General features: G+C 37.4%; 1 protein-coding gene across 6 annotated transcripts in view; it reads right to left on the minus strand.

The window, feature by feature from the left end:
* Positions 1 to 25,652, minus strand: part of Adamtsl1 (ADAMTS like 1) — a 946,298-nt gene that overhangs the window by 241,141 nt on the left and 679,505 nt on the right. The gene's annotated exons all lie outside the window — the stretch shown is intronic.

Here is a 25,652-nt window from a genome sequence, read left to right on the forward strand (position 1 = left end):
ACTTTAGAAGTAGTATATTCTATATGCTCATTAGAATGCAAAGTGTATAAAGGTTGGATTTCATGTGTTTGATATATTTCAAACCACTGAAACAATGCATGGTAAACTGAAGGCTAATCAATTTTTGCAGTGTGATAATGAAAATATAATTAACTTTTTCTAACTAGCATTTCAGCTAAGAGAAAAGAAACAGGAAGGAAGTGGAGGGTTGGCCTGAAGGACAGCAGAGATGATCAATGCCAAGACCTTGCTATTTTCCTGGCCTGTCCTGTACTAGGCACAATACAAATGTCTCATTAATTCTCAAAACAATCATGTAAGATATCCCCATTTTATAGTTGAGGCCATGAATCTTGCCCAAGGCCACTTAGCTAGTAAGCAGCCAAGTTCTAAATACTTCTAGCAAAACATGTAGGTTTAGTCCAAATCAGGCTTAACAAAACCACAAGCCTTTACAAAGCAGGTGGGCAAACTCATTTGTATCTTTACTCTTTCTTTCAAATGTCTGAGTTAAAAAAAAGTTAAATTCAAATGGCACCAGGTTGTACATCTCATACTCCTAATTTGAGTTCATACCAAAAGACTTACTCCACTTCCAAACTTTTCAATTACTGTTTTTGACAAAAGAAAATGAGAGAGTGACATTTCTAAGGGCTTTATCTCCAAAAATCCCACAAAATTTGTCTTGCTTTAAAAAATCTGGTCTTCTTTGAGGCTTGATTTTCCTTTTTGTATCTTTTGTTAGTAATTATAAACATTAATTTAAGCAAAGGTTTAAAAATATAATTACTTAGCATTGTGCTATATATGTACTCTACTTTTAAATTGTGGTAATGAGTATTTTTTCATTAAAAAACCAAACACATCTTAAAATAGATACAAAGAAACAACTCCTTCAACATGTGTTGGTAGAGATGGAATCTTCCACACATGGTTAGGTTAGCGTACCCTACCACTGAGCTACAGCCCCAAGCCCTGCACATTTTTTGAAATGCACAGATCTCAGGAAAACGTGGTTCTAAAGTGAGTTCTAAACGTGTCTTCTAAAGTGAGGAGCAAAGGTTGGCTCCGTTTGGTGGCTTCAATGTGGTCAAGCAGCCTTTCACTTCAGGGTATTCAGGGACTGCAACAATTATCAGAATCCTAGCAAGTTTCATTCATAAGGAGCCAATGAATTGCTTTTACATGCCAGCTTAAGACATCTTTGGTTTGCTTCTGTGTTACTGTGGTAAAATTATTTTCGTAATTCTTATCTATAGGTGAATCCGTACATAAGCTTATCAATTCTGTACTCATACTTAACATTCTGAGTATAGCGTGAAATGGGATGGAAGAAGTACCTATTTAAAAAACATTCATTTGTTGCCCACTTACTATGGGCCTGGCAGTGTGCTAGAAGCAAGATGCAACGGTGAATTTAAATATGTATTTGCCCTCTCTCATGAGACTTCCAGTCTAGTAGGTGAGGCAAATATTATCTCAAACCTCACATATAATAAAAGTAAAATAAAATTTGTTTAGTGAGTCTAAAGAAGACTTGACCTAAGAAGAATACCTGAAGCTGAGAAATGAATGAAGAGTTGGAGTTAACAACTGAAGGGGAGGTGTCTCCCTGAGTTTCCCACTTACTTTAGAAATGCCTGGATACAACTAATTAGAAAGGAGACAAAAACTAAAGTTGGCAAAAAGAAAAAAATTAGATAAAACTAAATCATCAATTGCCTTATTCGGACCAAATCCTTTGAGGAAACCATGGCAATCTTAATTTAGGTAGCATTCAAAGCATTATGTTTGAAATTGAAGAGAGATGGGTTAATTTTACAAGATCCTCAAGTATGTGAAAGGACAAGAAGGGTAGTGGATATTGGAATGTGTAGTCTCAGGCATCTTGAACCTAACTGGATTTACTCCTTAAATTATAGCAATTTCAGGTTTTTTCAAAAGATTGAAGTTTCTCTGGAAAAATTTCTAATGGACTCTGATATCTTTACCAGAGCCAGAGGAGATAATCAGGAAAATCCCTCTCTAATCCTAAAGATTTCTTATGGTTCCAAAACCATTTTAAGAAAAGAATAATTCAGCGTCACAAATCCAAACTAAGATTCACATTAGGAAAAGCTAAATAAGAGGTGACATACTCTAAGGCCAGCTTGGCCAGACCCCTGACCTAGCTCTCAGTGTGCGTTCATGGACCCTAGGATATGAACGATATCAGTTCTAACTGGGCGTTGTTTAACGTCAATGTTTAAAAGCCAAACATCTCCCTGACACAATTGTTTTTATTTTTCTCTGTTCTCTGTATCAATTCCCCTTTAAGAAGCCAAAATATTCTAACTCAATTATTTTTAAAACGTGAATACTTTATCATCAGATAAAATGTTCTTATTTTGCTCCAAGTGGAAAATTGTTTGCAATTATGTGAGGATAATCATTCTTGAAATAATCTGTTGACCTTGAATAACTGTGAGATTAATTAAAAATTAGTTAAACTGTTATTTTCAGACCTATTATTTACAAGAATAACAACAACAACAAAAAAAGCTAGGACTGCGGAAATGGGCTATATTGGCAGTCTTAATGCCAGATCCTTCTGTGCCTTTGTAATGCTATTATTTCTGCCTAGAATCCTCTTGATCAGTTCTTTATTTGTAAAACTCCTATTCTTCCTTCAAACCCTTAATTATCTCTTACTTATAAAAGCCTTTTCCAGATTCTAGAACTAACTGCTTTATTGCTCTATACTTTCTTATCCTTTTCTTTATATTTCCATGTGGTAGAGCTTGCTGGTTGTCACCCAATATCTATCTTTTTCTATTTTTCTCTGTAACAGAACTCCAATTTTATTGGGATGGCAATATATCAAGTTAAAAGCATGGATTTCTCTGCGGTATGTAACCAACAGCAATTAGTGAAATAAAATTAGAAGCATTGTGTATTCTGGGAAAGCCTCTTAGAAGAAGCAGGCTCAGCAAGGGACGGCCCTTTTCTGCCCTCTGCCTTCTTTCCTGTTGGCTCCAGCAGCCATCTTGAAAAATGAGACATGTTTGAGAAGAGAAGCCTAGTATTATGGATGGAGGCGCAGAACAAAAGGCAGAGACCAGTTCCTGTACCATATTTGGACTGATTATATTGTGACTTCTTTTTGTGAGACAGTAAATCCTTTATGTGTTTAAGTCACTATTATTTTGGAGTTTCTTTTACTTATATCCAATTCACACAGTTAAATAAGTTAAATATGTTCCTGTCTATACCAGATGATGGGTTACCTGAGAACCTTATTCTATGAGTCTTTGATTTTCTGCTACTCAGCATAGTATTGGACATTTGAAATGCACATTGAATGCTGGTAAATCAATGAAATACAAAACATCCAAACTAATGATTGGCTAACAATCCAGATGTAGCTAACAGACCAGCAACTTATACTGTGGTCATTGTTGACACACACATGTGCGAAAATGTGTGTGTGTTTGTATCTCTGCACAAATAAACAGTTCTACCACAACTAGAGGCCGAATCTAAACCTCTGTCTTGATGCATGAACTAGCATTACTATAAAGGGCTGCTATGTTTTTAAAGACTATTTCCCAAGTGCACCTATATTCATTATTAGCAAAATGTCACAGAAGGCAGTGTTCAGGTCATGGAGTTCCCAGACCCACCCCATTCTGGACAAAACATTAAAGAGATAATGACTGCTCACAGCTCTGGCAACTTTATGGACTCTTTTAGTAATTTGAAGTGTTTTGGCTTAATGCAGCTTATTAGTATTCTGCTACTAAATGTCAGCTGGAAGAGGGGGTCTAATCTCACCCCCCTCCCAAATGATTTAAATGTTGCTTATTTTACAATTTTTTTAACCTCAGGTGACATAAAAAGTAAGAAGCTCTAAGAAGAATTTAGAGAAATAGCACCCTGAGGTTTATTAATATTATTGTCTTTGTTGTTTAGAAGCCAATAGTGGGCCATTAAATTTTGCTTTTATGTCTTAAAAACATGCGTTCTGAGCTGTTGAAAAATGAGGTGTGGGAGGTAAAGGGGTAAGGAAGAGTAATGGGAGGGGTTGATGGGCCAAAGTAAAGCATACCCACAGTGGGCGTACATTGAGAAACTTCTTTGAACATCAACTTAAATATTAATAATGAAAACCAGGATTGTAAAATAGGTACAGTGTGTGTGTGTGGGAGGGGTTACTAGTGGGAGGGGGGAGAGTGAAGGAAGGAGATTAAGGTGATGGTATATGATAGATGGACTTCATATACCTATATGAAACAGAACTAGAAGACTGAAATTCTCTAGATAATGAAATACATATAAAAATAGCTTCACTAGAAGTCACAGGAGAAAGCAAGAGCAATACCCTAGTAATTTTGATAATATAAATAAACATAATCCATAAGCAGATACTATACCCTAGACTAATATTCTTAGATGGGTTCATACTGGCCCCATTTCAAATGGTTCCCCATAAAGACCTCAAGTACTGAGCCAGTGATGTCAAGCTTTTCTTGATCCAACACCATGAGGTAAGATACTTTTAAATCCCTTTATTTTCAGAGCTGGGAAAGACAAATATGGAAAATTAGACTGTGCAAATCTGATCACAGCCACTCTTACTTATGATTATTTAATTCAGACAAAACTGTATGGATAACAGTATGCTCTTTATACACATTATACCTCATTTTTAAATTCTGCTAATAAAGAAGGAATATATGACATTTTCAACCTTATTTTCCAAAGATGTAGACAGTTTGTTAATGATTAACCTTTTTAATAAAAAGACTTATAATATATGCATTTGATAAAATAAAAATATTAAAAAATGAGTCAATGAAGCAAAGAGAAAATACAAAGTTAAGAAAGATAGAGAAAAGCCAAAAATGAGGGAATTACACACAGTACATACCATTTGGTCCTATACATTTGCTAAGGGAGAAGTCACATATCTGAATTTAAATACTGTAGAATAGAATAACATTAGTAATTGTAAGAGTCAAAAAGCTTATCTAGTGAATCTTTTAAAAAATGTATAGGTAGCATATTCTTTGTAGTAGACATACTAAGTATCTGTGTAACAATGAATAAAAAAATTGGTGCAGGAGAACCACAATTTCTTAAAGTACCAAAACCCTAGATATGTATTTCCTGTGAGACTTATGAAAGACAATGCCATATAACAATGCCCCCAAAACATCTGAGCACATAAAAACAAATTGGAAAATGCTGGCTTCCAGTAACATTTGATGAAGCCTAATAATGGTCAAGGAACATTTGGAAAAACAAATTTAAGAAGCCAAAACAAATCATCTAGGTACAAAGCATTGTGATAGTCTGACATAATCCAAGGGTGGACTTTAGAGCACTTGATCCTAAGCTGGCAAAAACATGGCACATGTGGAGCTATTTCTCTTGTCAAGACCCACAGCAGGCCTTGCTAATAAACTGTAGCATCCTTTGCCTCTGAGCTTTTATGTGGCTCCAGATCCTCTATGCCATTGTTTTCTAGAAGCCAAGTCCAATAGACTATAGTTGTCATATGAGGAGACTAGATCATGTCACCATTCCAGAGTCCGAGAAATGAATCGGCCATCTCCCTTTTAGACAATTCTCCACTAATATTACTTCTCTTAAGATTTGAGTGATTTCAAGTACAGATTATAACACTGAGGTTGAGAAGATAACTTCACTAAGGCAAAACAACACCAAAATGGTGTCTTGTAGGACACCCATTAAGCATAAGACGCTTACTGTACAATCCTTACATGGCAATGGTAAGTTGTGATAACAAGGTTGAAATTCTTATCAAGATCATCATGGCCACAGCAGGACATGTGCACAGAGATGAATAGATGGCTTCATCTGTAGTATGTGACTTGGAATCACATATGGGAAGTGAATGGGAAGGACCCACTCCCCATCTAAACTTGTGGTATACACCTCACCTCGACACATACATACACAAATACATGTACTTTAAACCTCTTCTTCTATATCATGGTTTGTTATGAGTGGCCAAAGTTCCTTCTTTATAAACTTTGGTTTACAACTAAAGTTTCCAACATGAGAAAATAAGATCCCAAATAAGTCACAAGGGTGCTAACTGTGGTATATGAGCTTTGTTTACCCTTTCCAAAAGCCTAATGGAAACATATTTACCTGCAATAAAACCACATAAGGTCACCAAAACCCCAACCATTTCATTATACAAATAAGCTGAATGCTGATCTTTGCTGCGTTTACTTCTTAATTGCAAACTCAGGCCTTTAAGTCATAAAATGATAAAACAAATTATTAATACATGCAGTGTTTTGAGTAGATGGAAACTTCCAAAACACAAGGTTCATAGGGAAAAAAAATAATAAAGGATAAAGGATGCCTTTGTGTTAAAAAGTTGAGAACCATTCGTGTAGTTCTTTGTTGTTCAAATGCACTTGGGAGGAGTAACACATGAAGTTGTTGATTGAACTTAAATTAAAAGAAATCAATTGAGTATAAGGCATTATGCTGGATGTTATGGTGCTGTGGGGAATACATACAAGTGGTAGGCATGGTCTCAATCTAGAGTGAATTAATCAGAATGGGGTTAATCAGATCATTTCCTCAAAACAGGTGAGAGTAGAAAGGGAGTAAAAATCATGAAGATTAAAGGTCAAAGGGGTGCAGAAGAGGAGAAAAACAAGGAAAATTGAACTAGTCCTTGCCAAAAAGGTGCTATACTTAGGAACCATATATATCATCTCATTTAATTCTTATAACCCTAAACATTAGCTAAAGTTATGTCTATTTTACAAAAATAAAACTGAGACCAAAAAGGTTAAAAAAAATTTACCAAACATCACATTACTAGGACATGGTTTGCCGGAGATGACATCCAGACAGAGGAGCGCTATGCTATCAATGAGCAATCCTCTATTCTATGATATACTGTGTCCCTTTTGGGGTTATAATCACAGTGAAAACACAGGAAGAAGGAGGATGCACATGTTTCTGTCAGCCTCACCTTGTTGCCAAAAGCAACAACTTGTAACTCTAAGGACTGAAATTGAACCCCGGGGGTGGGGAAAATGTGGGTTACTTGCAGCCAGTAATTGGAAAGTAGGGACAGGATTTTTTTGAGGGAGTATTTGGTATATTTTAAAAAATAAACTTTTGGTTTTGTTGTTCCAGTTTTACATACATGCCAATGGGAAATACTGGTAAATACCCATAGGTTGTTTGACTACATAAGAAGAGATGTAGCTCCACTACATTCTAACACAGCACTATGTGATACAAATTTATACAACAACATTAACTCCCTTTCCTCCAGGCAAATATTTTCCAAAGAAATCCTCCCCATATGTCATACACTCTCCACTGGAGTTTATCATTCACTGCTAAGACTAGTTGGTTTCCTTGTGGGTTCTCCAGTGTCCTTACAATGGCCCATAAGGTTCCAGGTCATCTGAATAACCTCTTCTTTCTCTGGCTCACTTTCCCAGCTGTTCTTCAAACACACCAAGCACTTTCTCATCTTATGAGAGTCTTGCTTGCTGTCTATGGCTGAGTCATTTTCCTGCAGACACTTCTATAGCAGTTGTTTTGCCTCTTTAAGTCTTTGCTTGAGAAGATGCTTACCTTTTCAGTAAGACCTACTTTGACCAGACTATTTGGAAGCTGAACTCCTCTCCAGTCACAAGTCCTCTTATCGTTCCATTTTTTCTTTTTGTTCAACAGCATTTATTTTACAATATGATATGATATAATATAATATGCATTAAGTTTATTATTTATTTTCTGTCTCTCACTAGAATGTAACACCACAAGCTCACGGATAGTTGTATGATTTGTTCACTGTCCAACTACAACAGTGCCTTGGCATATAGAAAATAATCATTCATGTACTGTCTTGTTTTTGGCAGTTCTGGGTCCTGAATATTGTAGAAATATTATGTACTCATGTATGAAAATGGAAAAATGAGACCTGCTGAAACTGTTCCAAGAATGGGGGGAGGGGAATAAACGAGAATGATGGAGGGTGTGAATTCAACTATGATATGTTGTAAGAAGTTTAGTAAATGTCACAATGTACCAATGGTACAACAATAATAAAAAAGGATTTAAAAAAGAAAATATTCATTCATTAGATGAATGAATGAATTCAGTCTACAAGCAAACTCACAGGTAACAAGGATATATTGTGCTTTCAAAGAATTTTCCTCTTGGTCCCAACTTACAGCATAACAGCCATCACCATTTAAAATCTGTTTTACTGGGTCCAAAATCAAAAGAGAGAAAAAGTAAACTCTTTCTAAGGGTGCACCGTGTTGTAGTATTGTAATCTGAGAGTTTAATTTTCACTTGTCACTTTGCCTGCTCTGTCTCTGGTCCATTACTACTATTCCAGAATTGTCTTAGGGTATAAATGCTCACTTTTTTTCAAGGAGTCTCCTTCTGAACTTTTTTCCCACTAGGCACAGTGCTCTGGGCTTCATGCCCTAGCTTCAACACCAACTCTGGATCTAGAGATTTGCCATGTACTTCTCTTTCCAGCACTTGATTCTTAGCTCTTTCTAATGGATATCGGGTTGGGGCAATTCCTGGCCTGATTCTACCATTATCCTGTGTGAGCGCTAAACCTTTGGCATGCTGTCTGGCTGGACCAGAGCCACAGTCTAACCTCCAATCCACTTGCTCTCACCTCCACCAAAGGGAGGGAATTCCACAAACTCTCTAGTTAAATGCTGGAGGAGGACCTGGGCATATAGGAATGAGATATTTTTCCAAGTGGATCTTTTTTAGGGTACCATCTATGCGCTTTATAAGCTCCTTATTAGCATGGTCACTGTGCAGTTCTAGAGAACAGGGGTGAACTCAGTTGGTTTTGCAGTTTTGAGAGTTTTAGTTATTTTTAAAATTTTTGGTAGTACTGGGCTTTGAACTTAGGGCCTTGTGCTTGCTAGGTTGAGACACTCTTAGCCCTTCACTGGTTCTGAGAATACTAGCATCATGAGACAGCAGAAAGAGTAATAAATTTATCAGATGCAAGCTTTTAAAGAATTTTTTCTGTATTGCCCTTCTTGGGAATCTAATCTGTCGGATGACCAGATAAACACTCCAAAAGGGAAAAAGAGAATGAGTAGGTCTCATTTCCAACATGTATTTAAACCTTTAGGTGCTCCCAGTCTGAATTACTTTTCTCTTTCAGGGTCTGGGCCAAATTCTTTTGTAAATTTATTGCTAAACACATCTGGACTTTTTTTTTTTGCATATTATTCTTAGTTAAATGTGTTTATCTACTAGTCTTCAGCAGAAATCCTGAGAACCGAGTATAGACATTTGTGTGTACAGACAGTAGAATTCATTCTTAGCAGATGGTAAGGGAACTTCAACAGGCTGTCTTCTCCCTCTCTTGCTCCAAAATTAGGGTGTCTGAAGAATGTGAAACAAAATTATACAAAGGCCTGACCTCTGGCCATGCCTCTGTCTCTCAGACTATGAAGTACCCAAGAGGGAAAGTGTTGAATTTGGCCTCACTTCACATGGCATTAACTGTAATTCTTTGTGAATTGTGGTGATATCATGGTATACTTTGACATCATTGCTCAGACTCCCTTCTGCTTCTGGGCATACAATACATAGTTTTTATTCAAACACAAGAGTCTTTCTTGAGAAGAAAGGATAGCAGCTGGTCTTCTGCCCTGGTACAAATGTGGATCTTAGTGGAATGTGTCTGTTCAATAAGTCACCACAAAGCAGTCATTCTTCTATGAGGTCTAGAACTTGCATATGTAGCTCTGAAAATTTTTGTAGAAATCTGCAACTGAAGATTTCAAAATTCCAGATATGGATCATAATTCAGCAAAATTCTACACACAATAAACTCTCATTTGCATGTCTAGATATTTTATCTGAAGTCACTATTCCAAAAGCAATAGTATGCTGGCTTTATTCGTGTGTCAAGGCAAGAGAGTTAAAAAAAGGAAGAGCTTGAAATGGTGGCACATTCCTGTAGGTACAGCTACTCTGGAGGAGAGGTAGGAGGACATGGCCTGAGGCAGATCTGGGCAAAAGTATAAGACCCTATCTGAAAAGCAAACTAAAAGCAAAAGGAGTGGGGGAATGGCTCAAATGGCATAATGCTTGTCTAGCAAGTATGAGGCCCTGAGTTTAAGCCTCTGTACTACCAAAAAATTAAGGAGAAAAAGAAAAGGAAATGTGGCAAGAGATCTATGTTCCTAAACAATTATCCTTTTATAAGTGTTCTGGAGTCTCAAATCCCTAAGTTAAGAGGCCTTTTGCTATTCCTTAGTTTCAAATCACTGATTACTTCCCCAAATATATTATTATATACTAATTTGAAGTATCATGAGTAGTGCTGTCTGTATTCTGTTTCAAAGTCTGTCAAAGATGTTCCTAACTGATACATTTATATGGTGTTCCCTTCCTGGGTTCTCTACTGCCATTTCTGTCTGTCCACACTGAATGTCTAAAGCAGGGCTTATGCAAAAATATCATTGTCAAAATAACTTTAAACCTGTGTCCACATGGCTCAAATGCTGCAGAAGAGGCACCAAATTTTCAAATCAGCAAAACACCAAAGGTTATTCATCCAAGAGTTTTCTAAGAGGAATAAGGCATAGCAGAAACTATTTTAACAAAATAACAAACTTCTTTTACTGAAAAAGATAGGGTTTTGCTTTGTCACAGAATAAATAGAGCTATGACATGACCCTCAATTCTATCATGAGCCTTATAGTTGTTAAAAACATTTGTCCCTCCTCTGAAAATACTACATTTATTACTAAAGAGATCATAATATATCTCAGTGCTTTGTCAACATTTTCACTTCCTTGGCCACTTCTCACTCTGAAACATCACTCCTCCCAATAACCCTAAAAATCTATGTCTTATAAGAGGCAGAATGACATTATGGCAAATGACTGATTACCACTTCCTTGAGCATATCACACACTCTCAGTATGAGATTCAGTTTTCTCATGAGTTATAAGAAGAAAATCACATCTATTTTATGTACTTGCAAGGAGTTCATACAATATATAAAAAGATCCAAGACATCGTCTAGAACATAAACCCCTGACCATATGTCTTAGAATTTCTGAGACAATTCTATTTTCAAATCTTCTATTTCATAGTCTCCATAACTATTAAACCACGTGTGCTGATTGTCTTAGAGGGATACGTAGTCATTGTGCAAATAGGAGGCATTTGCTCAACATCTGATGTGTGTCTGAAACTGTCAAGGTGCCTTAGTGATGTAGACTAGTGATATAGACTGGTTGTCTCACATGGTCAAGTTTGAAAAGGCTCAGATCCATTTCAGTTCCTCTGAATTTGACAACAGCAGATGTGAAGTAAGATCAAAACTATGATCCTACAGAACAAATTTGGTATGCTTTAGAATTCAGAATGGATGGCGTTTCATTGGAAAATAGTTCCTAACTCCTCTCTACCCAACTAAATAGCCAATGGAATAGCAGCAAGAGTGATTGGCTCTTTGAGAAATTACCTCTGGGAGGTTTCAAGGATTCTGTTAGAAACGAAAAAGTCTTTGGAATTGCTGTGGAGTAACATATCATCTATTCTGAAGACCACTCAAATGAGAGAAGAATGCTTAGGACTCCAGCAATATCCTCCCTTAGTTCTCCATTTCTAGGACCACTCATTCAGAGTTAATTTAGGGATCAGTGAGATTCCCAAAAAAACAAAAGCTTGGGGATCTGCTTTTTTCCTCTGCAGTCTCTATTCACATGAATGCATGGAGATGACAGCTGAATGTAATGACAGAAAGCCAGTACTCAGCAATCTAGATAGAAGGAAAAATTAGACATGAATGTGTTTTAATGAGGGAAGAATCATTGAATCTGAAAGTACAAGTTAAAAATGAATCATTTTTTTTAAGAAAAAGTAAAGTAGAGACCTTGAAGCTATAAGTTTGATTTACTTATTAATCAGAATTAGCAATAACTCAATAAACAGGAGTCACAATCCTAAGAGAAAAGTGAACTGGCTGGTTTTTAATGGGCTCCAAATTTTCTGAGTCAGATGAAAGGTTAACTGCTGGATGTGGTGACTAGACTGGGCTGGACAAAGGCCTACAGTCACTAATTTGGACACCTTTAAAACTCCAGGCTTGTGGGTTCTGGATAATCAGTTGCTTTCTGCTGAATCACTGCACTATTATGACAAGGGCAAAATGAGCTGTTTCTTCTTACATATTAGACAAAAACAAATCCATTAAAAGGCCCTGAGATGAAAAGAAATGACTGTATACATTTTTCCAGTTCAGAAAGATTAAGAAAAAAAGAAAATGCCACTAATTACCCACTCACATACATAGAAATGAATTATTATTCTTTCCTACTGTGGTCCTAATTTAAATCTAGCTGAAACTATAAATTTCAAATCTGACAGAATGTAATACTCAGCATATGTCTAATTTGAGAGTGAAACTGAATCATACAGTAATAGGAATATTTAAATTTAGAAATATTTTTAAATGTATGCTTTTATTTAGTTATAATTGATTCTTAGTCAATTTTCTCCAACTATTTCAAAGACATTATCTTCACATAGATATATATATGCTGTTTTCTAATCCCTCTAAAGGTACCCAATGTTTGGCTTTTATGCCGGTACCTTACTGACTCCTGATGGATCAACGCATAAAGAGAAAGAATTTCAAACTTGTGTGGTTCATGCAACAGTCATAATTTGGCTATATTGTACCATGAAACATTTCTTCTGCATGCATTTTGTATAAAGTATGTAATTTGAGATAACTGTTGTATTTTTAAAATAGTCAGTATATCCTTTTCAATATATCAATGTGAATCTAGATGGAAAAGTCCTCAAATTCTATAAGGTTGGGTCTGTCAAACACCACATTTGTAGGAAAATGTGATATGACCGCTGGCTTTAAGATTTTCAAGTGTTGTTATTTCAAATGGATTCTTGGCACAGTGTCAACTCAGTCTTTGTAACATTTTTCAATTTAAAAATTTTACAATTTAAAGTTCAACTTTTTTTTATAGATGCAGGCATGTTATGGGAAGTCATTTAGAAGAATACATATCAAAGAGTAGTTGAAATCAAGTGCTTCTACCTGTATGAGAATTTTTAAAAGAATGGTTCTTCCCAGAACATTTGGGTATTGAGTTATCAGATGATTTGCAACTTCAGTTAGAAGTTGTTCCTTGACCTGGCATAATGTGGGTTTTACTGCTGAAGTCCCAAAGTCCCCTGTTTTGTAGTTAGTGGATGGCAGTTGTATCTGAGTTGGCAGAATGGTAGAAAATAAATACTGGAAGCCAGAATTATTTTGAAGAATGAAAATCTATGTTCAGAAATTACAGACTGTAGCAATGAACAATTCTCACTTATGAAATCTAATAGCAAGAAGAGAGAATAAATAAATGGTGAAGGGAAAAGAATGGTGACATTTATGAAGCACCTTCTGTGGTTAAGTACTGTCAGGAGTTTTATAGAGTTTCTGAAGACTGAACAACAAACTCCGTGATTAGCCATATGACAAAGACAATCAACTTCTTAGAAAATGGCAAAATGGGATTTCAGCCTCCTTCCTTCTAATATACTCTTCCAATTACTCTAGGTCACCAGAGAGACACCAGAGAACTCAAATCAACACTCAAAAGAGCCAGAACAGCACCAGAGGTATTAGTCATTACTCGTATAAGAGCATGCTATTAAAGAAATGGTTTTGGAAGGAATGTTTTGGCATTCTGTCTGAAAGCCTAGCCCACCAGTGACATCTTAATAATCCCGACTTTCTTTGTTTCTTAGCACCAACCCAAAGGCACTCAGAAAAAGAAGATGCTCCCACAGTTCTCTCTCAGGAGACAAAAACTTCCAAAAAAGATCCCAAGGCTTTTTTATAATGCTATGAAAACTCTTTCCCCCAATTCCCACCTATGCAAATTTACTTGTGATGCTTGGCTTCAGTACTGACTGATTTATTAACTAGAGAGGGGAAAACATCCTAAGTAGTAGCTGGAATGGGTAACAAACAGGAAAGGGGTAGACAAGTGAAAGGCCAGAGAACAGAAACAAACTGGACTCGGCCCAAGCAGAGACTTTGTCTCACCAAATCCTGCCAAAAGCCACGGATTATGATCCCAATATGAACTTCTGACTTGTACCACACAGAGTCCAAAAGAAGCAAATCCAGAATGATCCCATCAATTCCAGAGCACCCTGACTTGCACACATAGTCCACACAATAGCATCCACCTCTACTTCCACCTGCAGGCTGGGTCAAGGCCCAAGGTCTGAGGCAAAGAGAGCATGTGCCATTATCAAATCTTGTTTACCCCAGCTCTGACCCCTCGCAGTCAAAGGTAAAATGCAAACATTTGGAAAGCACATGGGCAGAGTATTTTCACATTAGGCTTTATTTGGGAACCTCACAGAATTCCACAAAAGTAAGAAAATTGGTGGCTTTAGCTTCCAAAGTGTTTCGGATTACAGTAGCAGAGGTAATGCAAGTACAAAAAGAAGGTATAGGAAGTGTTATGTGAGAAGCTCTCTTCCTACATGCTCTCCTTAAGGCCTGAGTCTGTCCCAGCACCCATGTGTTCCATTCTCAAACCACTTCTACACACAGCTCTGATCCCTCTTGGACAAAGGGAAGACCAAGGGTATATGCAAATTTTAAAAATCAAAGGACTGGCTGGGTGCCCAGTGGCTCAAGCCTGTAATCCTAGCTACTCAGGAGACAGAGATCAGGAGGGTCATGGTTTGAGTCAGCCTGGGCAAATAGTTCACGAGACCCTATCTCAAAAAAACCCTTCACGAAAAAGGTCTGGTGGAATGGCTCAAGGTGTAGGCCCTGAGTGCAAGCCCCAGTACCTCCCCCACAAAAAAATCAAAGGACTGAAACAAAAGCAGCCTACCCTGTTTCTGTTTAAATTTTCCATACATAAAGTGAAGAATCCGCTGCTATACACAGATGTGTTGTTGCTTTAAAATGTACGTAACATCAAGGTTGTATACACAACCAAGTGCTTACTTAGCTGATAGTTCTACAAGTGATTAAAACTTTGTTTTAGAACTAACCGATTTCTTTCAACTACAATGCTAGCCATGGGGCCTAACCAGATATTAAGGTTCAAAAAAAGCAAAACAACAACAAAACAACCAGAAGGCTCAGTTTTCTAAGTACTCATTTAAATTGCAAATGTGGCTTCAGCTTGACCCAACCTGTATGTGCAATCATAAATCAACATCTGCATGGATGAGGAGGCTGCCATTCTGTGTAACACCTCATTAGTATGCCAAGAGGCAGTTATACTTTTATTTCTTTTCTGCAGACATGCATGTCACTATTTTCATGGTTATTTTCTGAGTTTGGGAGCAACAGAGGGGGAAAAATGTGGGGAAGAATAGGGAGGAGAAGAATTCCATGCCCAGACATTTATTTGTAACTCCCAGAAGTCCCAGGGTCATGATCTCCATCACAATGAACAAGTCCTTTGCTCAACATCCTTTATGGGAATGGTATTGTGCTAGTATTAAAGGGTAAAAGACTCAAAAGTCACAGCTGTGCTTTAGACGAAGTATGGGTGTAAGACTGTAGGCTAAGCAGATGGGAATGCAAAATGGTATAGCTGCTGTGGAAAGCAGTAAGGCAGCACCTCAAAATTTTAAAGATAGAATTACCATTGAATTAAGCAATCCTTTTCTGTGTATAGAACTAACAAAATTGAAAGCAAGGATTGAATACATACTTGTAAGTCCATGTTCACAGCAGCATTATTCATGAAAACCAAAAGAGGAAAGCACACAATGTCCATCCAAGATGAGCAGATAAGCAAAATGTTGTATGCACATACATTGAAGTGTTATACAACTATAAAAAAAAATTCCAACATAGGCTACAATATGGATGAACCTTGAAGGTATCATTCTAAGTGAAATAAACCAGGCAAAAAGGTCAAATTTTGTGTGTTTCTAGTTTTATGATGTACTTAGAGAAGTCAATTTCATATACACAGAAAGCAGAATGGTGGTTACCAGGAGCTAATGGGAGGTGAGTAATGTGGAGATAATGTTTAATGGGTATGGAGTTTTAGTTGGGAAAGTTATTAAGTTCTGGAGACAGATCATGGTGATGGCTGTACAACAATGTCAGTGTACTTAATACTACTGAACTATACACTTAAAAGTGGTAAAAATGGTAACTTGTATGTTATATATATTTTATCATAATAAAATAAGAAGAATAGGAGACACAAAAGCAACAGACACGTAAACAACTAGCAAGGAATACATAGATATAACTGAATATTAAATGCATATAGAATAGTAAATATATACTATGTTTGTTTGTTCTATGGAGCTCTGAATGATGTCTTTATTCTGCCACCAGCTGGTCCTATGGCCTCCTTCTTTCTACATATGGACAGAGCCCAGTGTATTTGTTCTTGTTCTTCTGCTGAGCAAGATTTATATGGACCCAACTGTTATATTATACTAGTTATGTTATGTTATGTTATTATTGGTAATAGTATGGTACATATCGTATATCATAGCATGAGCTTTGGAGCAAGATAGATATAAAAGTGAATCCAAGTTCTGTCACTTAATAGATGCATGGCTTTGTTCCTGTGACTTCATCCTCCATGCCTGGACTTCTTCATCTGTAAAGTGTACCAATCACACCTTCAACTCTTGTTGTGAAAGAATGTACAATTTAACCAAGGGAGCAGCTACTATTGCTATTAGTTATAAAAACAACAACAAATTATAACTATGGGTGTTAGATGAAGAAAGGAAAGAAAGGATACTAATATGTATTTAAAAATTGTTCTATGGCATTCTTCAAAAGTCAAAGTTTGACTTCTCATTTTACATAAAAAATATTATTAGTCATTATTCAAGTGACTCAATTTGCCCTCTCACAGGGTGTCCACTGATCTAAGACAAATAAGAAAAATGGGACTATTCAGAGATTAGGTATGAAAAACTCAGAGAAAATTCATCATTATAAACACATTGTGGCCTTCTAGTCCTGCTACTTCTCAGTGTCTGACTGACTTATCTTCATGTGTCATGCACCTCTCTGTGAGAAAGGAAAGTCTCAGCAGACTAGATATAACAACAGATTATGTCTAGGAACATAGTCCTTTATCAGGATAGACAACTGAGAATTGCCTGCATCTGACATACTTGTTTGACTGAGAATAAAGTGGTCTTTTATACCAGATTTGGGGTACAGATGGGGCTGATTTCTCATCGGCCTGGGAAGGGTTGATGGAGGAGGTGAGCTGTGAGCTGTGAATTAAAGAATGGTAGTGATATTTTGGAACAATAAAGGCAGGTTGCCAAGTACCCCCCCACCCTCCCAAATCGGAACCAGACTGGAAACCTGGTCTGGGGCTTGAATCCAGGTGGGTCCTGATTTCAGTGCTGGTACTGTGCTAAACATATTCCTCTAGGTTGCAAACCAGAAACTTCTTTCTTAGAGCCCCACAAAAGTCTTGCTGGAATCCATTAAGAAACTGTTTGAACCCTGGTGAACTTTTGGCTGAAGAAGAGAGGAAGCTCATGTTTGCAGCAGAAGGTTCATCTTGTCCTAGTACAAAAAGATTTTAGCATGAACCAAGACAGAGGTTTTCCATGGCTTGTTTATCAGCATTAACTTCTGAGCATTTCCAGCCTGTCATGTTCACCTATCAGAGCATGGAAGATGTAAGTCACTGTCCCTGGAGTAGAAGAGAGAATCAAGGTGTAATTCCTCTCATGGCAACAGGCAACAGCAAAATCATATCCATTTATGAGCTAGAAAGACATTTCTTATGCCTGTGCTACATCGCCCTGTTACAAGTACTAACAGGCAGCCAGTAGAGGTTTAATGTGATTTGCAAAACAACTACATTATAATTATTTTCTATCACAGAAAAAGAATTGCAATTTTTCTCAGACTGAACCTCTAACCAACCAAAATTTTAGATTTTTAAACATTCTAAGAACTTTATGCTGAATAATTTTACTATATTTCAGAAGCTGCAAACTTTTCTCTTTATACAGAGGCACACTCAAAAAAAATCTACTTTCATATAGACCAAAGCCCTAACTGAGAAATAAATATGCAAGAAAAACATGCCATGCCCATGTAGAGCAGCCCCAAGAAGTCCCCAGATGCTCCATCCTGGGAATTTGCAAACTGACAAAGGGGGAGGGGGTAGAGGGAGGGAGGGAGAGAGAGAGAGAGAGAGAGAGAGAGAGAGAGAGAGAGAGAGAGAGAAAATATGAATAAGGTTGAATATGATTGAATTATCTTTCTTTTACCAGATCTATGCATACCTGAGGCCCCCTCACCTGTTCTAGCCTAGTCCTTCTGTTTGATTCTTGTTACCCAATAAGTATTTATTTAACAAAGTATTGATGTTCCTATCATTGGTCTGTATCCTTTAAATAACCCATTGTTTTGAGACTAGAATAAGAAGAATAAATTTCTATTGCTTGTAGCTTAAGGAATCTTAAAATAGATCCAATGTATTTTGCAGGAGGGGCATTTATTTTCTTACAGGGTTGAATATATGGAAGGAAATTTTGTCAAGAAATGTATTTCTGGAGTTTTGGGGTTTTTTTAAGGTCACAGAGAAAACCAAGAGTATTGCATGTGTTCCTTTTACCTAAGAGAATGGCCATACACATTAATACCTAGAGTGATTCCTTCGCTGGGGCCTAAGATCAGAGGAAAAAGAGCTTCACCAATGATAGTCAAGCTTCTCCTTATTCTTTTTCCTATAGAAACTGCAAGACATAAGGCGAGTAGGACCTCAGATTGTTGATATCTAGTTGGAGATTTTCATAGGCTTTAAAATCAGGAAGGGTTGTCTGGGGAGAGGCGTGATGCAAGAGGGCAGAGCGGCAAAATTCAAGGCATAGGCCTCAGGGTCAAACCTATAGGGGTTCAAATCCTAGCTCGGCCACCCATGAGCTATGTAACTTCTGGGCTGTAGATGAGGTCTCTGTCAAGTTCAAATGGTATGGAAAGTACCCAATACATGTCTGCTACAGTTAGAGCTCAGAATAAGAGTATGATTATTTTATTATTCTTAATCACATAAGTGATGACACTAATGCTATCTCCTCTCCCTTAGAGATACCTAGCCATGCATTCTGTGAGGAAGCAGCAGAAAATAGCTGCAGGTCAGGCAGTGCCATATATGCAAGAGGCTCCACAGTGTAAGTGCTTTTGAAGGCACCAGCTGTTCTTCAGCAATTGTTGGTTGTATGAGTAGATCAAATGTTGGGATCAGAGTTATAAGTGATACATCTTGAATATTTTATTTCAAGTATTATACTTAAATACTAGCAACTAATTCAAGTTTTTACAAAACCCAACTCAGTGTACCAACTTCAAGTTGCCAGTGGGCTGTATTTGGCTGGAGGTGGCTAGTTTGCAATTTATGCTGGAAAGCCATGAAAAATCACCTGGGAAGAAACCTAAAAAGATACCCTTTGAATTATAGAGAGAAACCTAGAGAATAGCACTGGGAAAATTGAAGGCTAAACCTAAATAGCCTCATCAAAACTAAGGCAGGCTAGAATTAGGAAGAGTTCGGGACTCTTAGAATATATATGACTTGATATTATACTTCAGGCTGAACCTTCTCCTTCTCTGAGCCTTCTTTTCAATTGCAAATATGTGTAGTCTATTCATATCTTGGCTATGGGGACAGCTCAAAGCACCCTCACCTGGCCCAGGGACCACCCATGCTCCTCCCCACTCATCAATTATTAGTGGATAGGTATCACCAGGTTCTTCCCTTCCCATAGGAGTTTTAAAAGCACCTGGAAAAGAGAAAGACTCCCTCTCTGCTTCCAACTTCCACCTGGTTCCACCATAAGCTTTTGTAATTCCCTTCCTTTTTTGCAATTACCTTCCCTAAATAATATACTCCATTACACTCATGTTTTCCTGACTGGATGCTTCCATGTGGGACAAAAAGAATTTGGAAATCTTCTGATCAGTGACTGAAGTCATTGCTGATAAAACCATTCAAGCTACACATTGCCTAAGAGAACATGTTTTAAATGAGTAGAAATATTTCCCTGAATTAAAAAAAAGTGTGTGCATGAGGAAAGTCAGGGGTCCTCTATACTCGTTTGACATCTCCTTCTAGGCATCTATGTCCTCAGCACATGAGCGTATACCTGTCCCAAAGCACCTTCATGGAAAAGGAAAAAACAGGGGCCAGAAGACTCGTACCTGCTTCACCACTGGGGTAGTCATTGCCTCCTAAATTAGCCAACTTCTATCCTTTACCTCAGCAGAATAAGTCCTAACTAACTACTCCTATTCAAGAAAGATGACAAAATGCAGAAAATGTGGAGAAGGAAGAGGAAAAAGAAGAAAAAACCTTTCCTCCTTTGCTTAGATCACATAAGAATGGAGAGTAGAAATGGCTGTACAGATGCTCAAAAAAAAAAAAAAAGGCTCATGCATGGATGAATTAATTAACAAATCTTTCTGTTGATCAACATTAGTTGATGTTTCTGCCTCAGGAGTTGGAAGCTACCTTCAGGAGCTAAGGGGAAGCAGACATCCTCCTCCACCATTAAACCTTTAGGAATAGAGAAGACAGAAGTAAAGTATATTTAAAAACTTGGGAAAATAAAACACTGGGTCTATTCTTTCATTTTAATGTGACTTTGGCCACTTCTTTCCAAGCTTCCCTCCTCACCCCAGCTATGCCCCTTTCCCCGAAATATCTGTTTCTTTCTTTAAATTGCCTGTAACTATGTTGGCAAAGAAAACCTAAACTTGTACTCAAGGGCAGTCAGTCATCAACTCAAGTGCAAATGGGACTAGTCAGCCACCAGGTGCTGGCCACTGTGAGACGCTCCAGCTTGCAGGTGCAGTAGCTTTGCACTGGCATTTCTGTAGGAATGGAAATGGCGAACACTGTGTTTTTAGAATGTTAGGTTGTTGGCAAGCTTTTCCACTTGAATTTTCTTTTATAATACAGTTATTTTTAAGTGAGTGGAATGTTCCTGTGATAATTTGGCCATAAGACAGGGAAACATAGGGAACTGAAATTCACTTAGTAATGATAAAAGAGACTAACAAAAGTGAATAATAAACTACATAAAAAGAAAATACTTGAAACTTTTCATTAAGTTTCTTTTTTATTATAAATTTTTTATTAGGATATATTTATAATATGGGGGATTCATAGTGACAATTTTGATTAGACTTATATTGTACATTATTTAAACGTTCTTTAAAACACACATACAAAAGCATATTCTCACTTAATACAAATTAAAGAGCTCTGGGCTTAGAGCCAGGAAACTTGGGTTTTAGCCTTCTTGGTTTTGCCACTTGCTAATTGAGAGACCTTGAGCAAGTCACATTCTTGCTCCAATGTTCCATGGCTTGATCAATGAAATAAGGAGACACAGCTGGTGATTTTCCCAAGGTCCTTTTCTGCTTTGTGATTAGCTTTGCAGAGCAGTTCAAAATATCCCCCAAGACCTCTGGATTTGTCTTGGATTCTTTGTTCTTTCAACCACACAAAGCATTTCTTGCCACTTTCCCTAGATTCTTAAGGGCTCTTTTGGATCACAAGTAGGTAGCCTACAGCAAAATCACTTTGTTCCTTCTTGATTTGGGCTCCTTGGGGCAGTGTAACCAAAGAGGCAACAGAACAACAGGTGGGGCTTATTATACTAGTTTAAGGTGCTTGGGTAGATTTTCCTGACTCTGGCAAGCAGCCCTTATTAGGGCTATTCTAGGAGAGTCTTTGGCAACCATGAATGTGCTAAAACTTGGGTAAAATTATCTGGAAGGTACCTGATGCCTTAAATTGTTTTTATTAAGGATTTTGACAATTAAAGTAGCAATAACATCTTTAAAACTCATCGCTTTATCTAACGTGATATTTTTCTTGAATATATGCTAATAAACCAATGCATAATTACTGATTGCCTTCCAGACTTGATTTTGATTTTTAATTTTTTTTTTTTGAGACTTTGTCTGGCTGCATAGTCCAGGCTGGTCCTGGAATAGCAATCCTCCTGCCTGCCTTAGCCTCTCAAGTGCTGGAATTACAAGTATGTGCATCACAACGCCTACCTTCATTCTTAACATTTTAAAATAATTACATGAAGTGTCATAAGATACAATATCACAAACACTCTGTTAATTCTACTTTGCCTATTTTTAATTTAACTTCTTTTTTTTAAAGCCAAGGACAAAGTATTAAATCTTTCAAATGTCTTATACTTAAACCTTGCACTTCAAGTTTCTGGGAAAACTTAACATTTTATGCCAAAAACTTGATACCCATATTAAATTAGAGAGTTACAATAATTAAAATGATATTATTAAATATCATTCAGTCATGGTACATCCTATAGATGCAGACAATCTCCAGATCCATTTCCTAATAACCAGTAATGAAAGAAACTATATCACGATGAAATACTGATTGATGTTTATCGCCTTTGAAAATCTTGCATTCTGTACACTTAATTTCAGGAAAGACTTTTTGACTTCAATCATGAAGTTTCATCCAGAGAAATGGCTGATAAACTAAGCAAATGAATAAGTAAGTATCTTGGTAGATACTTGATAAATATTTTGGTAGGTTTTGGGTAGCTCTAGGTCACCTCCTAACCCATGGTCAATAAGAAGTGGATTGATGGCAGGAACCCCCAAACTCCAAAGTAATTCTAGCCTAGTATATTAGTTAAAACCTCTGAGCTCACATAAACAGACTCTTGTTTCACAGCCTGAGGAAATGAGAACAAGGCCCAAATATGTCAAATGGTTAAAAAGACACTTAAGATGAATAATTTATGTGACTTAGGAAGGGCTTGGTCATCAAGGGAGAAAAATAGCTAACAGAGAGATTTATTGACTTGTTGATCCATGTATGCATGCAATGTTACATTGAGCAACACAATATAAAGAAACTAAAGATGAGTAAACTGTGCTCTCTGCCAGTGAGAAGGTTTCAGTCTAACTGGCTACATGGTCATGGAATTTAACATAAGGCAAAGGAAATAAGTGAAAAACAGGTGACAAGAGCAGGATGAATATTAGTTCCCTGGGGAGTTTCAATGGGGGACTTAGTTGAGTGTCTGAGGAAGAGGGTTGCCTTAGAATAGGACAGTAAAGCCTCTCCCACTCCTGAAACTGAGTTACAGTGTTCCTCCTGAATGTTTCCATGGGATCTTACACTGACAGTTGCATTTCTAGAATTTTAGCATAATGTTTAGCATTAGTAGATGCTTAATAAATATATGATGAATGAAGGAATTCCTAGTACTTTCTCAACCTCATCTTCTCTCTCCGTCAATTAAAACAATCACCCCATAAAGGTTCACATGAGGGTTAAATGCAGTAACATATACAAAATGCTGACATAGCACAGTGTTTGGCACAAAGGTGCTCATAAATATCAGCTCTTACCAATATTAGATATTGTCACCTTTATTTTTACAGATGAAAAAAATTGAGGCTTAAAGAACCTAATAAATTCATCTATGATATCCCACACATAGTAAATTCAAAAGGAGGACGTTAAACTTGTATCTAATCTCAAGCTCATACCCTGCACTACTGACTACAACAGGTGTTTGTGTTTGAACCTGTTCACTATTAGACTAAGTTTCTTAAAGACAAGATATCATGACACTTTCATTCATATCTCTTAATCCCACAGAGCAGACTTCTTTTAAAAACTGATCAAATCAAATCCTAAAGTTCATATGGAAGAACAAAAGACCTCGAATAATGAAGGCAATCCTAAGCAAAAAGAGCAATGCTGGGGTATCACAATATCTGACTTCAAACTCACTACAGAGCCATAATGATAAAAGCATCATGGTACTGGGACCAAAACAGACATGATGATCAATGGAACAGAACAGAAGACCAGAAATAAATCCATGTAGCTAAACTCATTTGATTTTTGACAAAGGAACCCAACCCAAAATATATGGTGGAGAAAAGACAGCCTCTTCAACAAATTGTGCTGGGAAAACTGGATATTCACATGTAGAAGACCAAAACTGGATCCCTGTCTTTCATCCTGTACCAAAACCAACTCAAAGTGGATCAAAGACCTTAATAAAAGAACTGAAAATTTGAAGGTAGCACAAGAAAGAGTAGAGAATACACTGGATCATATAGGCACGGGCAATAACTTCATAAATAGAACTTTAATGGCTCAGCAATTAAGAGAAGGATGGGACTGCATCAAACTAAAAAGTTTCTTTCTGCACAGCCAAAGAAACAGTCACTAGACTTAAGGACAACCTACAGAATGGGAAAAAAATCTTTGCCAGCTATTCATCTGATAAGGAACTAATAACCAGAATCTATAGAGAGCTCAAGAAACTGAACTTCCAAAGAATTAACAACCCAATGAAGAAATGGGCACATTAATTGGATAGGCAATTTTCAAAGGAAGAGGTATAAATGGCCAATAAATACATGAAGAAGTGCTCAACTTCCCTGCCCATAAAATAAATGCCAATCAAAATTACACTAAGATTTCATTTCACCCCAGTTAGAATGGCCATCTTCAAGAACACAAACGACAGTAAGTGTTGATGATGATGCAGTGAAAGAGGAACCCTTACACACTGTTGGTGGCAATGTAAATTAGTATCATCATTATGGAAAGTAGTATGGAGGCTCCTTTAAAAACTAAAAATAGAACTACCCTATGATCCAGTAATACCACTCCTAGGCACATATCTGAAGGAATATAAGTCATGATACAATACAGACACTTGCACACCCATGTTTTCTGCAGCACTATTCACAATAGCCAACCTATGGAAATAGCCCAGATGCCTTACAACCAATGAATGGACTAGGAAAACGTGGTTTATACACACAAAGGAGTACTACTCAGCCATGAAGAAAAATGAAATTATGTTTGCAGGTAAGTGAATGGGACTGGAGGACATCATGTTAAGTGAAGTAATACAGGTTCAGAGAGACAAAGGCCACAAGTTTTCTTCATATGCAGAAGATAGATCCAAAAGATAAATGTATATGCAAAAATCGACATGATCACATACACATATATGGAACATGTATGTAATAGTGGAACTATTCTATGAGGGAAGAGGGAAAGGAAAAGAGAATGATAAAGAGTTAACAATATCTAAATAGACTGCACATAGCCCCCTGGACAGACTGACCTCCACCCGGGGAAAAAAGAGAAACTGAGTAATAAGCAATAAGAACAAATAAGACACGTGGGAAAGAGGGTGGGGTGCACTGAGCGCTGAAGATTGGGGGAAGGGAATTCTTCCCGGGACTGTAAATAAACAAGCCGGGCAGGCCGGAGAGCCTCTGGCAGGAGCAGGGCGCGCACCCAGCAACCAGGAGTGGGGAAGCTTGTGAGAGTGGTGGAGGGAGAAAAACTCCACAGGAGAGGAGGGAAGACTCACTTCCCACGTGAGCTGTAAACAAACATGGCGGCAGCTGGCAGGAGCAGCAGCAACGTCCAGTAATCAGGAGCAGGAAAGCTTGTGAAAGCGGAGGTGGGAGGAGAACTGCTCAGGAGATGGGGGAAGACCCACCTCCCACATGAACTGTAAATAAACACCCAGGCCTGAGAACGCGGGTGCAGTGTCACCTTTCCCAGTGCTTG

The sequence above is a fragment of the Castor canadensis genome, chromosome 13 (assembly GCF_047511655.1).
Source record: "Castor canadensis chromosome 13, mCasCan1.hap1v2, whole genome shotgun sequence".
Lineage (NCBI taxonomy): Eukaryota > Metazoa > Chordata > Mammalia > Rodentia > Castoridae > Castor > Castor canadensis.